Raw genomic sequence first — 9,233 nt, forward strand, 5'->3', positions numbered from 1 at the left:
AGGTGGACATAGTAATAACAATAAGATGGTAATGATAAATGATGGAGATTTGTGTGTGTGTGTGTGTGTGGACACAGCCACCCTAGGAGCTGAGTGCTATGGTCATCTCTATTCCTCAGAGGAGAAAACTGGGTTTTGGGGGTCTGGGGGACAAGAGTGAAGGGCGCGTGGAGCAGCCCTCGGACCAGTACGAGGGGCAGAGAGGAACGGCGGCCGAGACACTGAAACTGTAGACCAAGGAGCCATGGACAGAAGTGTGGCTGAAACAGAAAATAGAGATACTTTCCTTGACCCGAAGAAGCAACTGGCCTCCAAATCCCCCCATCACTATACAAAAAATAAGGATTTCAGCTCTGGGATGCCTCACAGAAATCAGTGTCCTCTGTATTGATGTCTCCTTGAGAGGCAAACTCCCCACAGGAATACTCTTTATTGTGCTTGCCTAGGGAGGAGCTCTTGGATATTAAAGAACTCCCTCATTCCAAACAGAAGCCTCCGTGCCTCTCTGAGAAATACGACAGTGATGGTGTCTAGGACCCTGAGAAGTGGCATGCCTCCCTCTACCCAGTTTCAGGGCAGAGCTCACCAGTGGAAAGTCTGAAGAAAGAATTAGATACAGATGGGCCTTCCCTGGTGTGCGGGATAGTAGATCCCCGAGAGCATATGAAAGAAAATGACTTAGATGTTGTTCTCAGCCCGCAGAGACGAAGCTTTAGAGGGCGCTGCCACGTGACAGCTGCTGTTAACTCCCGGCACTCAGGAAGCCTACGGGATAAAGACAGTGATGTGCTCCGTCTGCTTGGCAGACGAAGGATTGGCAGTGGGAAGATAATCTCTCCCCAGACCTTTGAGAAGGATCACCGTCTTAACCCTAAGGACCTGTGAGACTTGAGAGACAGAGACAGAGAGAGGGACTACAAGGACAAGCTATTCAGCAGGGAGTTTGTGAATAGTAAGCCTGTGTTTGAGCGTAGAAGACATGATTCCTACACAGAAGAACCAGAATGGTTCTCAGCTGGACCCACAAGTCAGTCTGAAACCACTGAGCTGACTGGCTTTGATGATAAGATACTGGAAGAAGATCCTAAGGGGAGAAAAAGAACAAGGCGACGGACAGCCTCTGTGAAGGAAGGCATAGTCGAGTGCAATGGAGGGGTGGCTGAAGAGGATGAGGTGGGGGTCATCCTCTAACAGGAGACTGCTGCAGATCAGGAAGCACCAAGGGATGTCGTCTTGCCCGAGCAGTCCCCGGGAGAAATTGACTTTAATGAGTCCTTTAACCTTGATAAGGTGCCATGCTTGGCTTTGATGATAAAAGATGTTTTGGTAGAAGGGTCAGTCTCTGCCAGTTGGTTCCCTAACCCGAGCCGGTTAGGAAGCTGATCCAGCAGTCTTGGGTCAACAATGCATGAAGAGCTGGAGAGACTTGCAGGTCTGGAACAAGCCATCCTCTCTCCCGGACAGAACACGAGGAAATATTTTGCTCCTATACCATTAGAAGACCATGCTAAAAATAAAGTGGATATTCTAGAAATGCTACAGAAAGCCAAATGTTGATTTAAAAACCCTCCTTTCTTTTTTTTATTTTTTTATTTTTAAATTCCATATATATGTGTTAGCATACAGTATTTGTCTTTCACATATATATGGAATTTTAAAATAAATAAATAAATAAATAAATAAATAAAATGTCATGAAGAACCTAGGGGTAAAACGGGAATAAAGACACAGACCTACTTGAGAATGGACTTGAGGATATGGGGAGGGGGAAGGGTAAGCTGTGACAAAGCGAAAGAGAGGCATGGACATATATACACTACCAAACGTAAGGTAGATAGATAGTGGGAAGCAGCCGCAGAGCACAGGGAGATCAGCTCGGTACTTTGTGACCGCCTGGAGGGGTGGGATGGGGAGGGTGGGAGGGAGGGAGATGCATGAGGGAAGGGATGTGGGAACAGATGTATATGTATGACTGATTCACTTTGTTATAAAGCAGAAACAAACAAACAAACAAACAAACAAAAAACACTACCATGTGTAAAATAGCTAGCTAGTGGGAACTTGCTGTATGGCACAGGGAGATCAGCTCGGTGCTCTGTGATGACCTAGATGGGCGGGATGGGGGGGGGGATGGGAGGGAGGTCCAAGAGGGAGGGGACATATGTATACTTAGAGCTGATTCACTTCGTTGTACAGCAGAAACTAAGCCAACATTGTAAAGCAATTATACTCCAATTAAAAAAAAAAACTAGCCTGTTAAAAAATAAAATAAAATAAAATAAAAACCCTCCTTTCCAGCCTTTCTGCAAATAAAGAAAAGCTTATAGAGAGTTCACATTCAGGGGTTGTGCTTTCAGTGGAAGAGGTAGAAACAGGGCTCAAGGGCTTGAAGGTGGACCAGCAGGTGAAGAATTCGATTCCCTTTATGGCAAAGCATTTAGAGGAGACCCTGAGTACTGTGAGCAGCAATCCACAGCTCAGAAAAGATGGAGATATGACTGCATTCAACACATTAGTGAGCACCATGAAGGCAAGTGGGACTCTACCTTCTCAGCCCAAAATCAGCCGAACCCTTGAAAGCCATTTGATGTCCCCTGCTGAGATTCCAGGCCAGCCTGTCCCTAAGAACACCTTGCAGGAACTTCTGGGTCCACCTGTTCAGAGACCTGCTTCTTCCAATCTTCTGAGTGGCCTTATGGGGAGCTTGGAGCCTAAGACATCTTTACTGGGCCAAAGAGTACCCTCTCCTCCCTCGTCACAGGTGTTTCAGTCAAGAGCAGACTCAGCAGACTACCTTAGTCCCAGAATACCATCACCAATTTGTTTCACACCAGGACCACAGCAGCTTCTCAGAGATCCATTCCAAGGCGTGTGCAAGCCCATGAGCCCTGTCACAGTCCAGATGAGCCAGCTAGAATTGCAACAGGCAGCTTTGGAGGGGCTGGCCTACCACATGACCTTGCAGTGCAGGCAACAAACTTCTACCAGCCTGGTTTTGGTAAACCGCAGGTGGACAGAACCAGAGATGGATTCAGAAACAGGCAACCATGAGGGACCAAGTCACCAGCACCTGTGCGTCAAGGGAATTCCTCTTCCCCTGCCCCAGCCGCCTCCATCACAAGCATGCTTTCTCTTTCCTTCAGCCCTACCTCAGTGATTCATAAGATATATGAGAGCAAAGAGAAAAGCAAGGAGGAGCCAGCATCTGGAAATCAGCTCTTGGTGACAGTAAAGAGGACACTCAGAAGCCCAGTGAAGAGAACCTCCTGTCATCCAGGTCTGTGCTCACCACTGATCGAGACTCTTCTCCCACTACAAATCCCAAACTGTCAACCCTACAGTGGTTTTCATCTTCCACCCCGCTATCCCAGACCAAATCTTACACCGAAGGACAAAATAATCGACCTAAAGCAACTGGGAGAAAAACACCCACCTGGCGTCCCCAGTTCCAGGAACATCTTTTCTCCACACTGTCCACCAAGTCCCCCTTGTCCCCTGTATCCCCATTGTTCAGCCTGCTCTCCAGCTTCACCCAGGGCTGGTCCAAAGGATGCTGGCCCAGGGAGTACATCCACAGCATCTTCCAAGTTTGCTCCAAGCTGGGGTGCTTCCTCCTGGGGTGGACCTGAATCATTTACAGGGAATATCTGACCCAATCCTGGGTCAACCCTTCTATCCTTTACCTGCCACTAGTCACCCTCTCCTAAACCCTCATCCTGGGACACCTCTAAATCTGGCAATGAAGCAACAGCAGGACAGAGCTCCGTTCTTCATCCTCCAGGCTCTGGTTCCCAGGCAGCTGCTGTTAGCATTCAGACGACTCCTCAGAATGTGCCCAGCTGGTTAGGCCTGCCCCATGTGCACTCCCGGCTAGAGCACCGGCCCAGCCAGAGGAGCAGCTCCCCCCGTGGGCCTTGCCAGCTTGTATGGCTCAGATGTGCTACAGCAGCCCCTGCCCTCCATGCCCGCCAAAGTCGTCAGTGTAGATGAATTGGAGGACCGACAGAGAACAGGGCAGCAGGCTTGCCTAAGCAGCTTCTTATGGCACCCTGGTTAGGACTCTGCTTCCTCATCTCATGTTGGTTTATGGGCTTTTACCTTGTATCATTCTGTGCAAAGCTGTTTAAGGGCACCCAGGCATCTGGTGCAGCCTACATTATGGTGGAAGGAACTTAACCAATCCAGTGGAGCCTCCATGGTCTGAATACAGGATGCAGTGGTGTCAGTCCCGGAAACAGTCTTGTTTTTTGTAAGATATGTGAATGAAGTGTTGATGTCTTCACCAAGAGGTGGCACCTTAAGAGTTCTGAGGAAATAAATGTATAGACCCTTATGTACAGACCTGTGTATAAACAACATTTGTACATACATATAGGATAGCTTTTTTGAACTTATACAGCTGTACGTAAAAGTAGCTGATATTAGTTAAGTCTATGTCAACAGTTTGGATATTTTTTTTGCACTTGTACATTTGGAACTTTTTCTTTTGGTTGATTAAAGTTGCATATGCTAAGTGTGAAAAAAAAAAGAAAACTGGGTTTTATAAACAGGGCAGATTCTAGTTTGCCCCTCTACATGTTGGTCACTCTTTTCTCTAATGGTGAAACCCTGGCTCCCATTATGCTTGGTATTTATTCCTATGATCAGAGAGATGGAATCTTTGGTCTACAGTCACTCAGATTCATGGTGAACAGTCTGACATGTGCATCTAGAATGTTGGTTTCATAAGTTCACTTTCAGGAAATGCTCCTGCAGGAATGATCATGGACCTCAGGATACCATGTGTTTAAAGTGAATGGCAGGGCTTCCCTGGTGGCACAGCGGTTAGGAATCTGCCTGCCAATGCAGGGAACCCGGGTTTGAGCCCTGGTCTGGGAGGATGCTGCAGAGCAACTAAGCCCATGCACCACAATTGCTGAGCCTGTGCTCTGGAGCCCACAAGCCACAACTACTGAGCCTGCATGCTACAACTGCTGAAGTCCACATGCCTGGTGTCCTTGTTCCGCAACGGGAGGGGTCGCTGCAATGAGAAACTCACGCACCGCAAGGAGGAGTGTCCCCTGCTCGCCACAATTAGAGGGAGCCAGAGTGCAGCACGAAGACCCAACGCAGCCAAAAATAAAATAAATTTAAAAATATAAAAACAAAATAAAGTGAATGACATGGGTCCTGTGGACAGTACTCATACATGACAATGAGATCATGGGCACCGCATGCTGAATTAGGGGGTTCAAGCACCCCAGCATTCCCCTTCTCTCTGCGTAGGGTTGAAGACCCTTCTCCAGGACCCCAGTCATCAGATACATAGCTCTGTGCCTCAGGGTGATGGGGACCCCTCATCAGACAGGAAGCTGGTCAGGCAGCCTCAGCCATGCTCCGGCTGAGCAGCCCACGGCAGGTACCAAGCACCTTGCTCAGCTCCTGCAACCATGGCTCAGCATCATGGCCTGTAACTGCTTCTCTCTGCTTGTTGAAGATTGAGACCCCACAGGGAGTAAAGGGGAAGGAGAATAGTGCATTATTCAGGCTGAACATAGCTGTTTTGCAGACAGGGCTAGGATGACAGGGGAACGAGAAGGCAGCAGAGGCTGAAAAGGCAGTCAAGGCTGCCTCGTAAGGCGAGATGAGATGAAGTGAATTGAGGTGAGGTGAGGTGAAGTGATGTGAGTGAGGGAGGTAAGGTGTGGAGGTGAGATGAGATGAGACAAGGGAGGTGAGGTGAGGAAGGCAGGGATGTGAGGTGAGGGAGGTGAGGTGAGGGAGGAGAGGGACGTGAGGGACGTGAGGGAGCAGAGGTTAGGGATGGAGGGAAGTGAGGTGAGTGACGTGATGGAGGGAGGGATGTGAGATGAGGGAGGTGAGCGTGGTGAGCTGAGGGCAGTTAGGGAGGTGAGGTGAGGTGAGGTAGGGAGTGAGGTGAGGTGAGAAAGGTGTGGGAAGGAGGGAGGTGAGGTGGGAGAGGTGAGGGAGGGAGGGAAGTGATGTTAGGGAGGTGATGGAGGTGAGGGAAGTGAGGTGAGGGAGGTGAGGGAGGTGAGGTGAGGAAGGTGAGGGAGGTGAAGTGAGGGAGGTGAGGGAGGGAGGGAGGTGAGGTTGGTGAGGTGACAGAGGTGAGGGAGAGAGGGAGGTAAGGTGAGGGAGGTGAGGTGAGGGAGGTGAGGGAGGTGAGGTGAGGGAGGTGAGGTGAGGTGAGGGAGGTGAGGTGAGGGAGGTGAGGTGAGGTGAGGGAGGTGAGGTGAGGTGAGGGAGGTGAGGTGAGGTGAGGGAGGTGCAAGCCTTGCAGCCCATCAGGGGAGACAGGTGTGAGGAGGACACAAGAGCCAAGCCCCCCCCCATCCCCACCCCAGGAAAAGGGACATGTGAAGGAATCCTGAGACACTTCCCATAGGAGTCAAGGCATCAGCTCCCCCTTCACCTCACCTGATTCCATTTTAAAGACATGAAGGAGGCACATGCTGTACATGCTCTCAGATTTCTCCATCCTACAGTTTCCACTGACTATCATGCGCCTTGCATTCTTACATATTTACATTCACCTAAAGTGTCAAGTAGCTCTTTTCTAGAAGTGCTGAACAGAGATAAAGGTGATTAGAGGATGATTTTATCCCATTTAAAAGTAACCTTCAGCGAATAGGAGTAAATAGACTGCTTGGCAGCTACACCTCATCTGCCTTCTCCCTCCAGGCTCCTGCCCTCCTGCCCCCCATCCCCACCTCCTCAAAGGCACCCTGGGAGCTCTGGACATGGGAAAGGTTCACACATCCATTGGGGACCTTGCCAAGACCTGCCTTCCAGAAATCCATTTCCCACATTCATCTGGTATGAGGCAAATTGTCAGTTAAAAGGTTTTGATTGTCTGGAGAAATAAAGAAAATGAGAGCCCTGAAGCCTTGATCTGCAATGCTAGCTGAAGCTGCCTTGTGGCAACATCTGAGAAATCCTCTGTGCTTCCCAGGTCGCAGGCTCCTTGGTGCCACCTGAGAGGACGCCTGGCTCTGAACAGGCCAGCAGGGCACAGTTAAAGCAGGGACAGCAGACATGTTAGCTTCTGATGCAAAAGAGCCTCAACGCTTACACACTCAAATTTGGACCTCATCCCTGGAGGGGGCAGTCAGGGCTGGGGAGGGACAGGGCCTCTTGGGATTTTTGTCACCTGGGCTTAGGCTTCTGTAGCATTTATAGGTCAAAAATAGTCAAATATCAATCAGTTCATATTGTAGGACCTGACGCGTACTTTGTTTCAACTCCACAAGAACACTGTGAAGTAGACATTTTGATCCCTATTTTATGGAAAACAGAGGCCCAAAGAAGCTAAGTCATTTACCCAAAGTCACGCAGAAAAATAGTAGTCAGAATTTGAATGCAGAGGTTAATCAAGGCCCTTTCTCCTGTGCCTATCATCTCTCCTCCCGTCTTAAATCTGCTCTGTTCTTTTCCCTGTTCCCCAATTGGCCACGCTTATTCTTGCCTGCTTCCTCTGCTCAGATGATTCCTCCCTCCTGAACTCCTGTGCCTCTTCCCTCATTTATTCTACAGATATTTATTGACAAACTACTATGTGTCAGGTTTGTGTGAAAGCTGAGAATAGTTTTTTATAGTTTAAAAATTGAATAAGATGCTGAAGAGCTTAGCAATCAGTGTAGACAAAGGACACTTCTATGACTTCAGCTATACGTGTTCAATAAGATTTTTTTAAAGGAGATAGTGACTTAAAGAATGAAGCCAGTTTTGCCCAGCACTCTGCATCTCAATGGTATGTGCTAACTTCACTACCTGGTCCCAAGTGAGATGTAATGCTGTCTACTGGCCAGGTGGGAAGGCTGAGGGTGTGGCCAGGGTGTGTGGAGGCAGTCTAGAATAGAAGGAACAGCATAAGCAAAGGCACAGAGGTGCACAAGGGGATGGTAAAAAGCTCCATGGAGCTGTAGTATCAAGTAGGGAGCAACTTCATGGGGGTGAGCAGAGTAAAGCGGAGGGCCAGGAGATGAGGTGAGGGGATCAGAAGGGACATGCAGCAAAGGCCCTTGAATACCAGGCTAAAGGGGATAAAGTTTACCTCGTAAGCCAAATGTGTTCGCTGGCATGCCTCCCTTGAGATACCTTGGGGGGTCAGAGTAGGGGTGAATGGAGAGCAGATGTAGCAGCCTCAGACCCCCTTTTCACTCACTCTGAGAAGCTCTATGGCCATCAGTTGTAGATTTGGGGGTTCTATGTCGGATTCAATTTTGAAAAAAATTGACTCAATGATAATGACATAAAAATATACATAAAAACCACAGGGAAATTATGTGAGATTTTTGCTTCTGGCCATGATGAACAAACAGGAATGTAATTATCCTCCCACGTTAAGCAACTAAGAAGTGAACATGTCAAACAATAGACATTAGTTAACTGGCTGCACAGGAGTGTGATCACAGGGAGAAAGGAAACAAGTTAATTGAGCCTTATGACTGTCCTGGCTGACTTCCTGGAGATGGCTTCCAGACTGCAAAGAATGAAATGAGAATTCCAACAGAGCCCGTCAGTTTTGATGATTTGAGGAGAAAGATACCAGAGTTTTGAGAAGGTCAATGTGGCTAAAACTGGGAAAACAGACCACTAGAGAAGAGGGAGCTACACAGAGAGGGACCTCCAAAGACATACAGAAGGATCCCCTCAAGAATTTGTGTGAGTAATGATCTGTGCATGCATGACAGGAAAGTGCCCAGAGCCAGGGAAAGAACCAGCAGCATAGCGAATACAGAGAAATTCTTGAAGATTCCACAGGGCTGGGGAGCACTTTTGTTCTTGTCTGCCAGAGTGGAAAGACCTCAGTATAAATAAAACATGATGTAGAATCCTCAGAAGGCTATTGGATTAGAAGTGGTGTTAATTAGCCCTAAAATAAACTCTGTTCTCTATCTGCTGTAAATACTTAAAAGCAAGTCTCAAATGTATCCAACTGATTTAAAATAATTTAACTGTTTCCCTGAAGAAAATTCAGTACTATTGATAGAAATGTGAAAAATTCTGGCAGCCAAAAACATATAATCACAATGTCCAGCATCTAACAAAAAATTACAAGACATTCAAAGAAGCAGGGAAATACGACTTATAACCACCAAAAACAGACAAACAAACAAGCAAACAAAAATAGAAAGGAATCCTAAAATGACAGATATATTGGAAATAATAAATAAGGATGTTAAAACAGCTACTGTAAATATACTCTCTATGTTTAAGAAAGCAAAAGA

The 9,233-nt window shown here is 47.7% G+C and overlaps 1 pseudogene across 1 annotated transcript; it reads left to right on the plus strand.

Annotated features, from left to right (window-relative positions):
• The first annotated feature begins 244 nt into the window (after positions 1-244).
• On the plus strand, positions 245-4,057 carry LOC309799100 (eukaryotic translation initiation factor 4E transporter-like; annotated as a pseudogene). Its single transcript has 3 exons — positions 245-375; positions 447-1,552; positions 2,274-4,057. The product of its transcript is annotated as a eukaryotic translation initiation factor 4E transporter-like (transcript).
• Positions 4,058-9,233: the final 5,176 nt, after the last annotated feature.

The sequence above is a fragment of the Mesoplodon mirus genome (assembly GCF_964341445.2).
Source record: "Mesoplodon mirus genome assembly, chromosome: 3".
Classification (NCBI taxonomy): domain Eukaryota; kingdom Metazoa; phylum Chordata; class Mammalia; order Artiodactyla; family Ziphiidae; genus Mesoplodon; species Mesoplodon mirus.